The sequence below is a fragment of the Tupaia chinensis genome, unplaced genomic scaffold (assembly GCF_000334495.1).
Source record: "Tupaia chinensis unplaced genomic scaffold, TupChi_1.0 Scaffold000240_1, whole genome shotgun sequence".
Taxonomy (NCBI): Eukaryota; Metazoa; Chordata; class Mammalia; order Scandentia; family Tupaiidae; genus Tupaia; species Tupaia belangeri.
Genome location: NW_006159718.1, coordinates 1,753,819 through 1,771,456, shown reverse-complemented (window position 1 = coordinate 1,771,456; position 17,638 = coordinate 1,753,819). Strand labels below are relative to the sequence as shown.

General features: G+C 40.6%; 1 non-coding gene across 1 annotated transcript; it reads right to left on the bottom strand.

Moving 5' to 3' along the window:
• Positions 1–13,229: 13,229 nt before the first annotated feature.
• Positions 13,230–13,336, bottom strand: LOC114007839 (U6 spliceosomal RNA). The gene has a single exon (XR_003549428.1). It is a non-coding gene; the product is annotated as a U6 spliceosomal RNA (small nuclear RNA).
• Between the last annotated feature and the right edge of the window lie 4,302 nt (positions 13,337–17,638).

Here is a 17,638-nt window from a genome sequence, read left to right as displayed (position 1 = left end):
TTCCCTAATCTTTCACTTCTAATTTCTACAGGTCTTTATGCTTTAAATGAATTTCATGAAACAACATAGAGTCAGGTATTGTTTTTTGGTTCACTCAGATGATCTCTGCCTTTCAGTTGGTGTATTTAGATCATTGATGTTTAAAGTGATTATTCGCATAGGAGGGTTATAGCTACCATGTGTGTTATTGTTTTGTAGCCTTGTCTTTGTTCTTATTTTTAACTTCCGCTTTTTCAACCTTTTGTGGTTATATGTAATTTCATTTTTCTCCTTTCTTAACATAACATTTGTACTTCTCTTTTACTATTTTAGTGGTTACCCTAGAGTTTTCCATAAATTTACAGCTAATCCAAGTCCACTTTTAAATACAAGTATACTGCATCACAGGCAGGAAAAGTACCTTATAATAATAAAAGATTCCTAATTCTGTTATTCATTTTGCATATATATAAAGTATCATTATTGATAACATTGTTGCCATTATTATTTTGAACAAATGCAAACTGTTACATGTTAGAGCAAATAAGGACAAGCAAAATGGAAGCTAATCCAAGTCCACTTTTAAATACAAGTATACTGCATCACAGGCAGGAAAAGTACCTTATAATAATAAAAGATTCCTAATTCTGTTATTCATTTTGCATATATATAAAGTATCATTATTGATAACATTGTTGCCATTATTATTTTGAACAAATGCAAACTGTTACATGTTAGAGCAAATAAGGACAAGCAAAATGGAAATTTTTATTTCCCCTTTGCTTATTTCTTCTCCCATGATCTTCTTTTGTTTGTGTATATCTGAAGTTTTGACCTATATCATTTTTCTTCTCTCTGAAAAGCTTTTTAAAATTTTTGGCAAGGCAGGTTTATTGGCAATAAACGTTCTCAATTTCTGTCTGTGAAGATTTTTTTAATCTCTCCTTCACGTTTGAAGGGTAATTTTGCAAGATACAGTGTTCTAAGTCAATTTTTAAAAATATTTTCCCCAACACTTTAAATATTTTATTCCACTGTCTTGCTTGCATGGTTTCTGAGGAGAAGTTTGATATAATTCAACTCTGGTAATAGTTTTTCTGTAGGTTACGTGTTCTTCCCCCCGCCCCGGACTTCTTTCAGAATGTCTTATTATCTTTGATTTTATACCATTTAAACATATTCATAGGTGTTGTTTTGAGAGGTATTTACTCTGTATGATATTCTCTGAACTTCCTGAATTTGTGCTTTAATGTCTGACATTAATTGGGAGAAGTTCTCTGTCATTGTTGCTTCAAATAACTCCTCTGTTTCTTTCTCTCTTTCTTCTCCTTTTAATGTTTCTAGAATGCATTTTTACATATTGCATAATTGTCTCACAGTTCTTGAATATTATGCTCCCACTTTTTAATCTTTTTCTCTTTGCTTTTCAGTTTTGGGAGTTTCTGTTGACACACCCTCTAGCTCACAGTCTGTCCTTAGTCATGTCCAGTCGACTAATGAGCCTATCAAAATTATTATCCTTTTTGTGACAATGTTTTTGATCTCTATCATTTTCATTTGTGTCTTCACATTTTCATCTCTCTGTTTTTGCAAACTATCTGTTTTCCCATTACATCTTTGAGCATTTTAATCATAGCAGTTTTAAGTTTCCGGTCTGACAATTCCAACATCCCTGACATCTGAGAGTTTGGTTCTGATACTTGCTCTGAAACTTCAAACTATGTTTTTGACCTTAGTGCAGCTTGTAATTTTTTGTTGTAAGTCTGACATGATGGACTCAGTGGAAAGAATTGCGGTAAGTAGGCCTTCGGTGATGCGTTGTAAGGTATGGAGGAAGAGGAAGAATTCTACAGCCCCATGATCAGGTTTCCAGCTTTTGTTATCCGTTGCCCCTTGGCTCCAAACTTCACAAGAGCTGGGTGGTTCTCCCTATTCCTACCCCAGGGGTGACAGGACGGCTAGAGTGAAAATACAGTCGGGTGTTGCCCTTCCCCCAGGAAGGTCAGATACTGCTAGCATCTAGTAGTTCAGGCTTTGTTATAGTTTCTCTTGACAGCAAGCTCTGATAACAACAGGCTATTGCATATTTCAGAGTGGTCACTTCCCCCAGCCCACCTCCAAAACATGAATAGAGTTTCTCTGATCTTCACTCTGAGAATCTGACAGCACCCCTGGAGGTCAAAGTCATGAAGAACATGGAGCCTCCCTCTGCCTGGCGTGGAATTCCTAGCTCTCAGGCTTGTCCACACTGAGTCTCAGCAGTTCATCACTGACTGACTGGGTTTTCCTACCCGGGTACTGGTGCTGCAGAGGTTTCTGACTGTGCTGCCTGTCCTGGCAAGGTCTGCCTCTCTGCATCCACTGGTTTGTCTCTATCATTTGGAGATAGTGCTTTGCCCGCTCACAAGAACCCACTGCATGGTCAGTAACATTACGTTAGTGACACGTTAATAACACCAAGGTGGTCAGGATGGAAATGGTTACACCACTGACGTCCGTGAGCACCACACATCAGAACTCTGTTTTCTGCAGAGAGCTGGTTGTAAAGGCAGTAACCAGCATACTACCAGCATCGGCATGTGTAACAGAACACTATGGCCTGGCTTCAGGCCCTGTGGGTTTCAGATATTAAGGGTTGACTCAGCTACAGGCCTGTGTTAAACTCTTTGCGCATACTCCATCATTCAATTGTCACAGCACTGGGAAATCAGATCATAGAGGCTAAGAGATTTACGTCGCCTGATTAAGACCACATGGCAACCGAGGTCAGTCTGACCCCTGGTCTTTGTTGTTAACTACTGCAGTAAACATCCTCCCTGTAACAGCACAGAATGAGAGGGCAGCCCCTAGACTGGAAGGACTGGCAAGTTTCCAGTTATAGAAAGCAGACAGCACAAGCGGCAGAGTCCAAGGACTGGTGTTGGAACTGAACACATGGTGTGCCCACCTAAGAAACGCAGACAGTCCCTGGGCCAGGCCCCCTGGGTTCCGGGGCAGCAGGAGAGCGAGTCTTAGGAAGCTGCAGGCCATCACCAGTTGTAGGTGCCTCTGACCGACGGACATGCATAGCGACACGGGAGACTGCAATGAGTAACGGGATTCCTGCCAGCAGCCTGAAGGAACCTGCCCATGGTTCCATAAGGAACTGAAGTTCTAGGCAGGTTTATTCAGTCTATCACTTGGGGATAATTCAGGACTCCTGCGTTTAGGAAGCATCATTTGATCAGAGTAATAGAACCAGCAGTCGGGATACTGATTCTGTCCCAGTGACTTGGGGAGCTGCGGGAGGAGGGGCACCTGAAACACTGCGGACCAAACAAGCCTCGTGGCAAAGCCAAGGCAGGACCCAGGTGCCCCGACGTAAGGATCTGGAAACTCTCAGACCAGGCAGAGCAGGGTCTGAATGCAGTGGGCGTGAGCCTGCTGGGAACTGCCCTGAAGCCTGTGATGGCAAAGCCAAGGCAGGACACAGGTGCCCCGACGTAAGGATCTGGGAACTCTCAGGCCAGGCAGAGCAGGGTCTGAATGCAGTGGGCCTGAGCCTGCTGGGAACTGCCCTGAAGCCTGTGGACCGATAGAGGATAATAGTTTCTTCTCTCATTGTCTTTGAGTAATGCTCCTTTGGAGGCGTTTTGGAAGCATCAGCAGAACCTAACAGAAAATCGATCCATCTTATTTTGGATGAGTCTGGATGATCTCAGATCAGTAGGGAGTACCTGGAATGGGCTGTGAGGTGAGGAGAAACCACAGACATAAATAAACCCAAAACGGGCCAGGAGCGGTCATCAGCATTTATGGAGCACAGGCAGCTGCTCCTTTCGGGCAGTGCAGGTGCACAGAATCCCACGGAGTTACCAAAGCACGCTGCAGTGAGATGTGTGGGGGTGTTTCCGTGTTCTAGCTTGTCGGAGACAGTCCCGGTTTATGCCCGTGGTTCCAGAAGCAACCAGTAGCTTCAGGGAGAAGCAAAGCTGCGTGGTCCATTTCCCTGACTGTAATGGAGCTAACGCTTATGTGTCAACATGACTAGACTCACAATACCCAGATATTTGGCCAAATACTGTTCTAGAGGTCACTGTAAAGGTGTTGTTTTAAGATGCAATTAATACTTAAATCAATGTATTTTGCAAAAATCAGATTAACCTGTGTTGGTTTCATCCAATAGTTGAAAGCCTTTAGAGAAAAAGACGGAGGTGCCCTGAGAAAAGATGTGTTCTGCCTCTGGACTGCCTTTGGGCTCAGCCCATGGCAGGGTCCCCAGGATGGTCACCAACTCTGGTCTCCAGCTACCCACCTCCCCTACAGTGTGGCTTTACCAGCCTCCATGAAGGCGTAAGCCAGTTTATTAAAATACCTACCTGCATCTCTATCTATTGACACACATGTTTTCTGTTTCTCTGGGGATCTCTATTAAGTGCAATAGGCTTTCTGACAAGAGGCTAGGAAGGCAGAGCTGCAGAAGCCTTTGTGTCTTCGGGGCTCAGGAATTTGAAGGGTAGGCAGTTAAATGGCAAGGATGATGAAGAGGTAGCCCTGGGAAGGCCTTGGGGATGTTGAGCAGATGTGAGCACGTGATTGGGAGCCATGGCAGCAGCAGAGAGGATGGACGAGACAGCGTCGGATTTGAGGAAAGCTGTCCCTGGGTTTTGTTATTGTTGTGCCTGTTTGGTACACCTGTATCCTGAACAAACACAGCCACCTGTTTTCCCTATTTCTGTACCCAGACAGTGGAGCAGAGACAATCAAGCTACACAGCAGAGCAAATTGCTGTCATGAGAAATGAATGACCACCAATCTCGCCGAGGCCGGGAAACCTACCAGGGCTTCGGGGGCCATTCATTCATTCTCTACTTTGTCCAGGAACTGCTCACACTTTGGAAGTGTATAAAACGTTCATCCCTTCCCTCGCTTAGCATTTTTAAAAAGTTAAATGCTTTTATTTTGATGTAATTGGAAATTCACATAAAGTAGTAATTAATTAATAGATTCTCTGTACTCTTTAGTTTCCTTCTATTGTAACATTTTGCTAAATTATAATATTGGGCTGTCAGAAAAGTCAGGATATATTTTCCTGGATTTCTATGCAAAAATGCATCAAGACTTTTCTGACAAACCAATACAATATGAAAACTATGATACTGAGGCCATTAGATGGCATAGTGGTTATGTCATTGTACTGCCACATGGCTGGCCACAGTTCGAGACCTGAACCTGGTGGTGACTTGAAAATCATGCCAGGCACGTGTGTATGCATGTTCAAGATCCCAGGAGGAGAACGGAGGAAAAGGATTGTGGTGTGGCCATCCCCTGGGAAGTTATTTTTCACTTTCCCTGTCACTATCTCTGTCTCTCTCCTGCAAGTATACCAGACCTATGGCAAACGCCTAAAAAACAACAAAAACCCACGATATTGAAATTGAGACAGACAAGACAGAATATTTTTGTCCCCACTCTTCATATTACCTTTTCCCACTTGTCACACCCACTTCCTTCTGCCCCTCTTTTGCCTCTGGCAATCACTTGTTTGTTCTCCATTTTTGTAATTTTGTTATTTAAAGAACATTATGTATGTGACATCATATACAGTGTTTACCTTTTGAAGATTGGTTTTGTTTTGTTTTGAGAGATTTTTGCTATAGGGTGTATGCGCTCACCAGAGATACAGAGACAGAGAGATAGAAAGCGCGGCATCACCTGCCACAGGGAGTAGGGAGAGTGGCCACACCACAATCTCATCCCCTCTGGGGATTTTGGACATGTGCACACACATGCCAGGCCTGAGTTTAAGCCACCAGGTCTGGGACTCAAGTTCAGTTGACTGTGTGCGAGTCCAGCGGTGTAACCATTAGGCCATCCTCTGGTCCTCAGGCTTGGTTTCTATCACTCACCATGCTTCTCTGGGGAGCCTTTCTATCTATCCGCTGTGGATGTTACTGTTGGGTCGGTGGTATTGCTGGGCTGTATTCCACAGTATGGATGTGCTGCCATTGCTTTAACGATTTACCCGCTGAAGGACGTCTGGGTTGTTTCCAGTTTTTGCCTATTACAAATAAAGCTGCTGTAGACATACAGTTTTTAATGTAGCCATAAGTATTATCTTTTCTGGATTAAAGCCCAGAATGTAATTGCTGGGTAGCAATTACTGTGGTAGTTGTGTGCTGGTATCTTAAAAACTGCCAAACTATTTTCCGGAGTGGCGATCCCATTTTGCGTTCCCACCCGCAGTGTACGATTGCCCTAGTTTCTCTGCACCCTCTCTAGAGTTTAGTGTCACCACTATGCTTTCATCTTAGCCGTTCCAGCAGGGCTGTGGTGACAGCTTATTGTGGTTTTCATTTGGATAGTCCTAGTGGCTGGCGGTACTGGGCATTGCTTCAAGTCTACTTGCTGTCCACTGTTTCCATTGGTGAACCCTCTGTGTCTTTTGCTTATTTTTAAATTAGATTGTTATTTTAATGCTTATTTCTGAGAGTTCTTTACATATTCCAGATACTAATAATTAGTCAGACATGTGGTTTGCAACTGTGTTCTTACAGTCTGTTGCCTTTCTTTTAATTTTCTTCACAGGGTCTTTCACAGAGCAAATATCTAGGATTTTAATCAAGTCCAATCCATCAGTTTTTCTTTTTATGAATAGTGGTTTTGGTGTCATGTTGAAGGATGCTTTGTCTAGCCTTAGATCTCAAAGACTTCTTTTTAAAAAATATTTTATAGCTTTTAAAAAGTTTTAGAGTTGTACATTTAAGTTTATTGAGTTACTTTTTATACATGGTATAAGAAAGATTAAGTTGTTTGTTTGTTTTTTCATTTTTTGCTTAAGTAGACCCACTTGTTCTAGTATTTGGTTAAAAGGCAACGTTTTTTATTGACTGACTTTCGCACTTCTGCTGGGAATAAACTCATGTGTTTACATGTATTTATGGGCTTCTATACTGTTACATTAGGTTTTGTGTACATCTCAGCCAAACCAGTCTTGATTACTAAAGTTGTACAGTACGTTGAAATCAAAAAGACTCATTCATTATACTTCTTCAAATTGTTTTAGCTATTCTACTTCTTTGCCTGTTCAAATATGCTATAGAATAATTATATTTATTTGAACAAAATTCTTACGGTAAATTTGAAAGTAATTGCACTTAACTTGTATTTTCTTTAATTGCCAGAGGGAGTATGAACTTGCCAGAGACTGAGAGAGAGGGAAACATCACCCAGGGGCATGGCCACTCCACAATCCCTCCTCCATTTTTCCAACCTATCAGAATTACCGGCACCCCTGCACAGACACTGTGTATTTCTTGAGCTTCCCCAGGGCTGTGATTTGAACTGAAGTCAGTTCTGTGGAATCTGATTCCCTTAACCACAAGGTTAAGGGATCAGCCGAAAACATGCATTTTATTTTAAGAACTGATATCTTTAGCAATCCATGACCGTAGTGTGTCTCTGAGTTTATTTAGATAACATTTGAGTATGTCATAAATGTTTGTAGTTCTAAGCATACTAAAGTATTTCATTTTAAAAATGAATAATATTGGGCCAGCAGGCAGCATGGTGGTTAAAGGCACTGGACTCCCACATGGCCAACTGAGGTTCGAGTCTGGGACCTGGTAGCTTGCTTTCTCATTTTCTCTCTTTCTCACTATCCCTTTCTGATCAAATTAAAATCAATGAATAAATAAATAAAGTTAAATAAAATAATTAGTATTGTATTTTAAATTTTGGTGCCCATGTGTTCATTGGTAGTATTTTTTTTAAAAAATTGATTATAGCTTATGGATCTTGTAATCTGAAACCTTCATAAGCTTATGTGCTCTGTCTAAGAAGTTCTCTTTTTTGTATATTTCCTTATATTTTCTATTTAGAAAATCATGCCACCTCTAGGTAGAGATAATTTGTTTTTTAAGAGAGATTTTTTGCTAGAGTTCATGCACATGCCAGAGAGACAGAAAGTGAGTAATCACCCCCAAAGGGGATGGCCATGCCACAATTCCTTCTCCTCCATTCTCTTCTCAGGATCTTGGTCACACAAGCTCAGGCGCCTGGAAAGAGTTTTAAGTCACCATGTGTAAGACTGGAACCATGGTCAGCTACATGGAAGTCCAGTGACGCAATCATTCTGCCACACGCTGGTTCCAATAGAGAGAAATTTATTTCTTCCTTTTGGATATGCCTTTGCCTTCCTCATCTTGTTTCATTGTAGATATTAGAACCTCTAAAACTATGTTGAATGAAATTTCGGAGTGAACATTCTGTCTTTGTTCCTGGTTCCTCTCTATTTTTCTAGGAGGTTCTGTCATATATAGGTGCTGAATTTGGTGCTTTTTCTTCTTCAATTAATGTGATCTTGGTATAGCTTTACCTTAGCTTTTTAATGTGATGGGTTACAGAATTGGTTTTCAAATATTAAGCTGCCCCAGACATCCCTGCAATAAACTGCACTAGGTTGTAATATGTAATTATTTTTATATATCACTGAATTCTATTCACTAATATATTATAAAGAATATTAGAACTTTAGTGGTCAGGGATATCTATCTGTAGTTTTTGTTGTTGTTCTGTCTTCTTTATCTTAAATCAGCATCATGAAAGTAATTAGGAGTGGTCTTGTTCTGTCTCCTGAGAAATATTGTGTAGAACTGGTATTAACTCATCTTAAAGGTTTGGTAGACTGCATAGTGAAAGTTTATGCACTTATTTTGGGGGGCAGATAACAAATTCAGTTTCATTCAGTTACAAGGCTATTAAGATGATCTATTTTATAGTGGATAAATTGTGGTAATTTGTGTTTTTTTGAGTATTTGGCATGTTTTACCCAAGTTATCAAATATGTGTCTGTAGAGTTATGCATAGTATTTTCTTGTTTTATATTTTACTTACATGTAATCATCATAAATCTTTACAGCATAGTTTTGATGTCTACAAGGCCTATTGTGACATCTTCTGTTTGAACCCTGATATTAGTAATTTTTGTCTTTTTTTTCCTTTGTCAATGTTACAAGAGATTTTTTAGTTTTTTAATACCTCAAAGAAGTAAATGTTCCATTGATTTTTTTAAAACCATTTCTTTGTAATCTTATTTATTTATGCTCTTTAGTTTTTCCTTCCTATTGCTTGCTTTAACTTGATTTTACTCTTTTCCTCCTAGGGTCTTGGGAGGCTAGACTGTTGTTTTGGTACTTTCCCTTTTTCTGATGTATTTATTAAGTGTATAAATTTTCCTCTCAGCACTGCTTTAGCTGTGTCTTGCAAATTTTGATTTTCTGGTCCAATGACTTGTAAGAATAATTTCAAAAGATTTTGTCTTTCACTTGCACTTTATTTGGAAGTGTCAGTTAGTTTCAGGTGTTGGGAGATTTTTTTCTGTTATACTTTTATTATTGACTTTTAGTTTGATTCCATTGTAGTAGAAGGTACTTTGTATGACTTCAATTCTTTTCAATTTTTTAAGGAGTATTTTATGGTCCAGGATATGGCATATCTTCATAGATGTTTTTTAAACAATCAAAAAGGACATGTATTCTGCTATTGTTGGGTGAAATAGTCTATTGATGTTGATTAGCTATTGTTGATAAATGGTATTGTTGAGTTCCATATCCTTATTGATTTTCAACTAGTTGTTTTATGATTCTCAAGAGGGACTGTTTGGGGCCATCAGGGGGCATGGTGGTTGGGGCACTGGTCTCCCACATGGCCAACAGTGGTTCAAGTCCCAGACCTGGGGCTTTCTCACTATCTCTGTCTCTCTATCTCTGTGTCTTTCTCTGGTGAGTGAACATACCCTATAGCAAATTAAAAAATAATTATAATAAATAAAATTAAATAAATAATAAAGAAAGAGAGGGTGTTCAGTCTCCCACTACAGTTATTGATTTATCTATTTCCTCTTTTTTTTGTTTTGGAGAGGTTTTTTTCACTATAGGGGGCGTGCATTCGCCAGACAGAGAGAGACATAGAGACAGAAAGTGAAAAATCACCCCCCAGGGGGGATGGTCACGCCGCAATACCTTCTCCTCCATTCTCCTCTCAGGATCTTGTGCACACACGCACATGCGTGAGTTTTAAGCCACCGGGTCCGGGACGTGAACCGTGGTCAACTACGTGGGAGTCCAGCGACATAGCCATTACGCTAACTGCTGGTTCCCTTCTATTTCCTCTTTCATATGTATTTATTTTTGCTTTTTATATTTTGCATGCACATACATATTTAAGATTCTATGCTTTCTTGGTGACTGGACCTTTTTAACCTATATAATACCCCTCTCATGCCTGGTGATTATTTTCTTTGCTCTAGAGTGTACTTTATATAGTATTAATATAAGCACCCTATTCTCCTTTGATTAAAGTTCACATGATGTATCTTTTTACCCTTTACTTTTAGACCACCTGTATTACTGTTTTTAATTTTTAATAAATAGCTTATAATTGGTTCATGTTTTTCACTTTGTAAATACCTCTCTGCCGGGGACCAGCCTCGGCGTGAATGGGTTATCTCAACGGAGGCAGCGAAGGTGAACAGAAGACAGAGGCCTCGATGCTTTCTCATGCACGTCCTATGCCGGACACCCCTCAAAGATCGCTCTCTGAGGAGTGACAACTGCTAGGAATCATCGTGCCTTTTTATTGAAAATGTGATACATGCAAGTAAATGGGTGAGGGGCAGTAAAAGATTTACTCTAAGGAACAGGGTATACAAAGCATGGAAGCAATAATTATAAAACATGCTGTTTGTCTTGTTAGCTCAGGTAAAGTCAATCACAGTTCTCAGGATGAGGAAGTCCATTTGTCTGCTGTATCTTCTCCTTAGATCTTGATTACTGGGAAGAGTCTTTTGAAGAGGGGGCTTGCAGGATGTTTGACAACTTCAGTCCCGGGCCAGGGCGATAACGTTGCTGGTTAAACTCTTTGTAGTTGAAAGCTACCTGTTGTTTTAGATAAGAGCTCCCAGCTAAAATGGTTAATCTTTCTGTGGAGCCCTCAGCTTTGTTTATTCTGTTGTCCCATCCAGGCTTTTTCCTCTAATAAATCTGTGGGTTCCTGCATTTTGTTTGTTGAGTCTTGTCAATTAGTGAGTTCTTTTGTTTTATCTCTGAGTCTCTGTTATGTGGTGAATGTGCTGACTTTGCCTAGCATGAGTTAACTTAGGCCTGTAGCTTTAATAAGGGGTATCTACATAAAACTAACCTTAAACTAACTTAGTCTACATATACTTCTAATGCTAATTTGATTTATACTAACTTAATCTATATGTTAATTTTGGCTTAAAAACAGACAGGTGGGGTAGTCTTAAACTTCCTGGTCCTCGGTGTCAGTCTTAGGGAACCACATTCCTACAAGATCACTAATTGGCTTTATGGTAATGGTTGGTATATCTTACTCTTGCAAGATACCGTAATAACAGTAAAACTCACGGCAGAGAAATGAACTATAGGCCAGTAAAATGACACAAGGAGAGTTAGTAAACCGCTGGCCTGGTCTTGCTGTTTCTTCCCTGCCAGGCCGTGGGAGACAGCCTCTTTACCAATTTGTGTTGTCTGCATGGCCCCGTCACCTCTCATCCCAATTATTATTTTGCTAAACTAAATCTACCATCTTTTCTTTCCTTCTTTTTTTATATTTTTGTTCCTTTTCCAAGATTTCCTGTAGGTTATGTCAGCAGTTTTAAAAATTTCATTTTCCATTTTATGTAGTGATTTTAAGTGTATTTCTTTGCATAGTTTTCTTAGCGGTTGCTCTAGGTATTATATTATACGCACATGACTTATCATTCTCTATTGGGGTTGTCCTTTTACCAATGTTGTAAGCTTATGTCCTTTCCCACCATTTTACCTTATATTTTTACTTTAAATGCATTAGAACCACAGCAGACTGTGTTTAATTTTTTTCTTCAACCATCAAACTCTAGTTAACTTAATGGGAAAAGGGAAGTCTATTATTTTTGCCTGTTTTTGCTTTACCATGCTTTTTCTTTCTTCCCAATGTTCCAATATCACTTTCTATGTTCTTTTTCATTTGTCTGTTTTTTGTTTTGTTGTTAGTTATAGATCTGCTGGTGACAAATTCTCTTAGTATTTCTTTATCTGAGACTACCATTACTTCCCCTCCTTTGCTGAAGGATATTTTGACTGGGTATAGAATTCTGGGTTGACATTTTCTTTCAGCACTTGAAAAAGTTGTCACTTACTTTTATCCTCCATGATTTATTTTATCGTTATTCACATTTTCCCCATTATATAGCAGGGTTTGTTTTTCTCTTACTGCTTCCAAGCTATTTTTTTGTCTTTAGTTTTCAGAAAATTGACTATGATCTGTCTTTATGTGAAAAGGTTATTTTGCTTTATCTTGTTTTTGATTCACTAAGCTTTTTGAATACATGGATTTATGTCTTTTGTGAAATTTAGAACGTTTCTCATTTATTTATTTTACTATAGGGTATGTGTGCTCACCAGAGAAAGAGAGATAAAATGAGAGATCACCCCTCAGAGGATGATTGTGCTTCGATTCCTTCTCTATCCTTATCTAAGGATTTCAGGAACACATGCACACGTGTCTGGTATGATTTTCAAGCCATCAGGTTCAGTTCTCAAGCCACTGAAACTCAAACACCATGCCACCTGCTGTCCCAAGTTTCAGCTATTTAAAAAAAAATGCTTCTTCAGTCCTGTTCTTTTTCTCTCCTTCTGTGGGACTCTGGTGACATGAATGCCATTTCTTTTTATACTCTTTAATTTTTTTAAGTTTATTTCATGAGAGAGGGAGAGATAACCAATAGAGTGCTTACTCCATGATCCCCCAACCCCCCCCACCCCCCAGTCAGCTCTCCCAGAGTAGGGGCACTATTGTGCCCAGAATGCTTGAGTAGGTTCTGGGACATTAACCTAGGTCCTTTCTCATGTGTATCCAGTTGTGCTACCACTATACCACCACCTAGTCATGTATGTTTTTTATGTTTAAGTGGACTAGTTCTTTTTTTTGTCTCCTTCAATCTGCTATTGACCTTAGCCACTGTTTTACTTTATTTTTACCTTTCTTACTTGTTTTTCAGTTCCAAAATTTTCATTTAGGTCTTGTTTATATCCTTTATTTTCTTTCTATGTTTGTTTTTTTTCTTGAGACCTCCTTTTTATCCTTTCTGTTGTTTTCTTTCATTCTTGTGTTCTTCATTTTCATTTGTTTCACTTCTGTTTTTAATTGTTAATATAAAACTTTTAAATGATAACTGCTTTAGCATCTTTGTCAGGTAATTCCAATATCCCTGTCATCTCAGTGTTGGCATTTATTTGCACGTCATCCTTGCGCAGGGGCCATGCTAATCTTCTCTGTATCGTTCCAATTTTAGTATATGTGCTGCCGAAGCGAGCTCAATGCTGGCATTTATTGATCATCTCATTTCATATGGTTTAAGATCTTCCAGGTTTTGGGGTCTATGTGTAATTTTCAGTTGAAACCTTGAAATTTGGGATATTATGCAATAAAACTCTGGATCTTTTGAAATATTCTGTTTAATCTGGCTTCATCTTACTGACAGTTCTCTGATTGAGAAAAATATAGATGTTTCCGGTTTACCGTCATATTGGAATGGAAGTTCAAACTTACCAGTTGGCCTCCTTAACACTCAAGGTAGGTGACTCCTTGCTATTCTGTGTGGAAGTTTCAGCTTCCTGCTGTGCCCCCACTGACATCCTAATGGGAAGATTGCATAATTAGCACCGTGTAATCATGAAGTGCAACTCAGCACCATGTCATGCCTTAGATCAAAGACCCAGTCCTTCTGCTCATTTCCCTCCACTCTTTAGCCTTCTTTTGTTTATGTAAAGCCCAGGTGTTTCAGTTGTAGTTAGAAGGAAGAATAGGGAGAAGCGCAGCCATCCATCATTCCGGGGGCAGAAGTTCTAGCTCAATTTACTTTATTTCATACCTTTTTATAGAAAAAAATAAAATAGAAGGTGCCAAATAAGAGTTTGTCTTTTCCAGTTATACATATGTTGCATTTTTTCCCAATATTTCCCCTTTTTCCTCTGTTATAGTAGAGGAAGCTTCTCTTCTGGGAACTAATTCCACGCCTTATCTTGAGCACTAGACCCCACCTACTCCTGTTTCTTCAGGAGCATCAAAACACATATCAATTATCTTTCCTTTTTCTCTTAGATTTCTCCAGTTTACATTTTTCCTATTAGCTAGCTTTTAATTGTGTTCAAGCCCTTTCAATTAGATACAAGTCAAATTTAGCCTTGTATTTCCTCCAGCTATTGCTCTTATTCCCTCGTTCTTTCATTGAGCTTCTTAAAATACAATGTTCTTCTTTTTTCAGCTTCCATTTTTTTCTCAGCCATTTCAATGTGGCTTTGGTTCCCACAACTTCGTATGTAAGTAGCTCTAGTGAACAGAAGTCTTTCCACATGCCCTTTCTTGAACTCTCAGCACCTTTTGGCTCCCATGATTACTCTCTGCCCTTACCTTTCAGGTGTCAGCACGCTCCTGGCTTTCATTCTTCTCTTGTTGTTTCTCTACTTTCTGCACTCATTCTCATTTACCTAACCAGTGAATATTAGAGCGCTCAGGGTTGATCATATGCTCTCTTCTCATTGCACTCAGGTTTTCCTCCCTGAGGTCTTTCTCCCTGAGAGATATGCTCATCTACACCTGACTTCATGCACCATCTATCTAGAGACAACACCTACCTTTAAGTGCAGCCTCATTCCTCCTCTGAATTTCAGACTTGTAATGCATATCTCCTCTTGGAAGGCCAAAAATCCCTGCAAACTAATTGTCTAGAATTGAAGTCAAGACCCCCCAACAGTTCCAGCGCTTTTCTTCATCCCCGTTTTCTGAGTCAGTTCAGATCATCATCACCCACCCAATTTAACACCCAAGAATTTAGGGAGGACTTAATGTGATGTTCTTACCTCTCATCCCATACTCTTTGCATCACTGATCTGTTCATTTTATCTCTTAACATCAACCTGTCCACCTGTCTCCAATTCCACATTGATCCAAGAGAACATCACCCCTCACCGCTCTCTCTCACCATGAATCTTGCCAGAGCTACCTAAATATTCCCCTGCCTGTACTTTCACTTATCACCAAGCTGGTTTCTACACTGTAGCCAGAGTAGTTTTTCAAATTTCAAAATAGATTCATTCTGTGTGTGTGTGTCTCTGTCTTCTCTCTCCCACGTAATATCTATAGCTGTCTTAATTGCCTTACCAGTGCTGTCAGAACAAATGGAGACAGAACTCCTTTATGTGGTCTAGCTTCTACATGCTCTGCTCCCCTCCTGATCTCCTCCTTATTCTGCACAATTTCCCCTTGGTTTTTGCTTCAACCACACTGGCCTTCCAGTGGCAATCATGTCCCACAATGCTCCTACTCCAGGACATTTGCCTACTGGACTCTTCGCAAGTCCACATATCTTCTACTTAAGGCTTTGTCTTTTTCACATTCTTCATTTATTGACTCCATCATCAGTCCTGACGTCTTCTGTAATTTTTCACTTATTTGATGCTTATCTTACATACATCCAAGCCCCTCCATTCTGAGAGCTGTAAGAGCAGGCAATGTCATCTGTTGTCCATTCTACATCCCCATGTGTGGCATCCTGGCACAGAACGTGTGGTGGCCTGGGTGGTGCACAACTGCAGCTGGAATGGATTATTTACTTCACATGCAGGTGATTTTGTATTTTGATATGAATGAATGACTAATGGTATTAAGTCAATAGGACTTAATATCAATTGGGTACATGTATGAGAATAATTGATAAGAAGTGAAATGTGGTTTTAAAATTTCACCTTGGGTGATCTGACCAGTGTTAATGCCATTCACTAAAACCGAGACTACAGAACTCCTTGGTTTAAGGGTGGAGGCTGGGCTGATTTCCTGATGCACAGTTTTTACGATGTATGTGCAGATCTCTAGTCTTCAACCGAGACGTGGGCTTGGGAAATTGGTTTTGCATGTGGATGGTATTTGTATTCCTGTGTATAGATAAAATCTATTCAGTAGAGGAGGGGCGGCAGGTAGAGTGAGAAGAGAAGGGGATAAAAGAGCAGACCCTGGGTAGCCGCCCCGAGGTTAAGAGTGTGCCATCACAGAAGTTCAGGGAGACGGAGGTTCAAAGGGGGCATAGTGAGCATTCTTGGAAACTTCACATGTTCATCAAGAAGAGGAGTGGCGTAGGAACTGTGGACCTAAGTCTTTCCAGAGGGACCTAAGAGAGATTGTAGGGGACTAGGAAGAGAACGGTATGGCTTTGATAAACATAAGGAAATGGTGAGCACTTTATAGCAAGATGGGGTCTGGGTGACTTTTTTGACAAAGTGAGGTCTTACTGAAGACCAGAATATTTGAAATCTGGGTAACAGGTGGGGACAGAACGAGGGAAGTCCATGGGATTATTTTTTATTTATTTTTATTTTTCTTTAATTTTTTTTGGAGAGGTTTTTCATTATAGGGCACGTGCGCTCGCCAGACAGACAGAGAGAGACAGAGAGACAGAAAGCGAGAAATCACCCCCAGGGGGGATGGTCACACCGCAATCCCTTCTCCTCCATTCTCCTCTTGGGATCTTGGGCACACACGCACACGCACCTGGCGTGAGTTTTAAGCCACTGGGTCCGGGATGTGAACCGCGGTCGACTACGTGGGAGTCCAGTGACATAGCCATTACACTAACTGCTGGTTCCCAAGACCATGGGATTTTTAAGGAAAGTTGAAGTTCATGTTTAATGGTCTCAGTTTTCCCAGAGACGTAGAGCACTTATTCACCAGCTGAGAGAATGAGGGCAGGGACCTGGCGGGGAGCCTGAAGACAAAGACAAGCCTGAGCGTCCTCACTGTGGGGTGTGGGAAAGAAAGGCAACTTGAGCAGGATAAAGGATTCATGCGTGAGGATGAAAATTCCACAAAGGCTAAAGGTGAGCATGTGAGTGGATTTTACCCAGTAGCCCCCATTGGCAGGGCAGTGAGGGGAGAAACAGGTGGTTGTATTAATTCAGGTCTGGACATCGAAGAGCCTGTGCAGGAAAGATTAAGGGATCAGGGGAGTTGAGGTAGTTGGTAAACATGTAGCTGAACTGATTGATAATAGCAACCAGGTTGACAGGGAGGAAGAGAAGCCAGGCAGGTTGATGAGCTGGAAAGATAAAGCAGGACACTGAGACCAGAGTTCTCCATGAGGCTCACATTAGGGCAGTGTTATTGGAACAGGTGAAGGGAGAGATTTTAATCAAACATAGAGAAAGAGTAGAAAATAAATGATAATGTGGACCCAGTACAAATTCAGACTTTGACGTTGGGCAGACCTGTGTGTGGCTCTTGTCTCATTCAGCCACGAGCTCCGTGATGTTGGAATGCACTGCTTAGTCTGTAGAGAGAATGACAGTGTGCACACCAGAAGCTGTCATGAGAATTACATGTGATGGGAACCAGCAGTTAGCGTAACGGCTATGTCGCTGGACTCCCACGTAGTCGACCGAGGTTCGTGTCCCGGACCCGGTGGCTTAAAACTCACGCCGGGCGCGTGTGCGTGCATGCCCAAGATCCCAAGAGGAGAATGGAGGAGAAGGGATTGCGGCATGACCATCCCCCCTGGGGGGTGATTTCTCGCTTTCTGTCTCTCTGTCTCTCTCTGTCTGTCTGGTGAGTGCATGCGCCCTACAGTGAA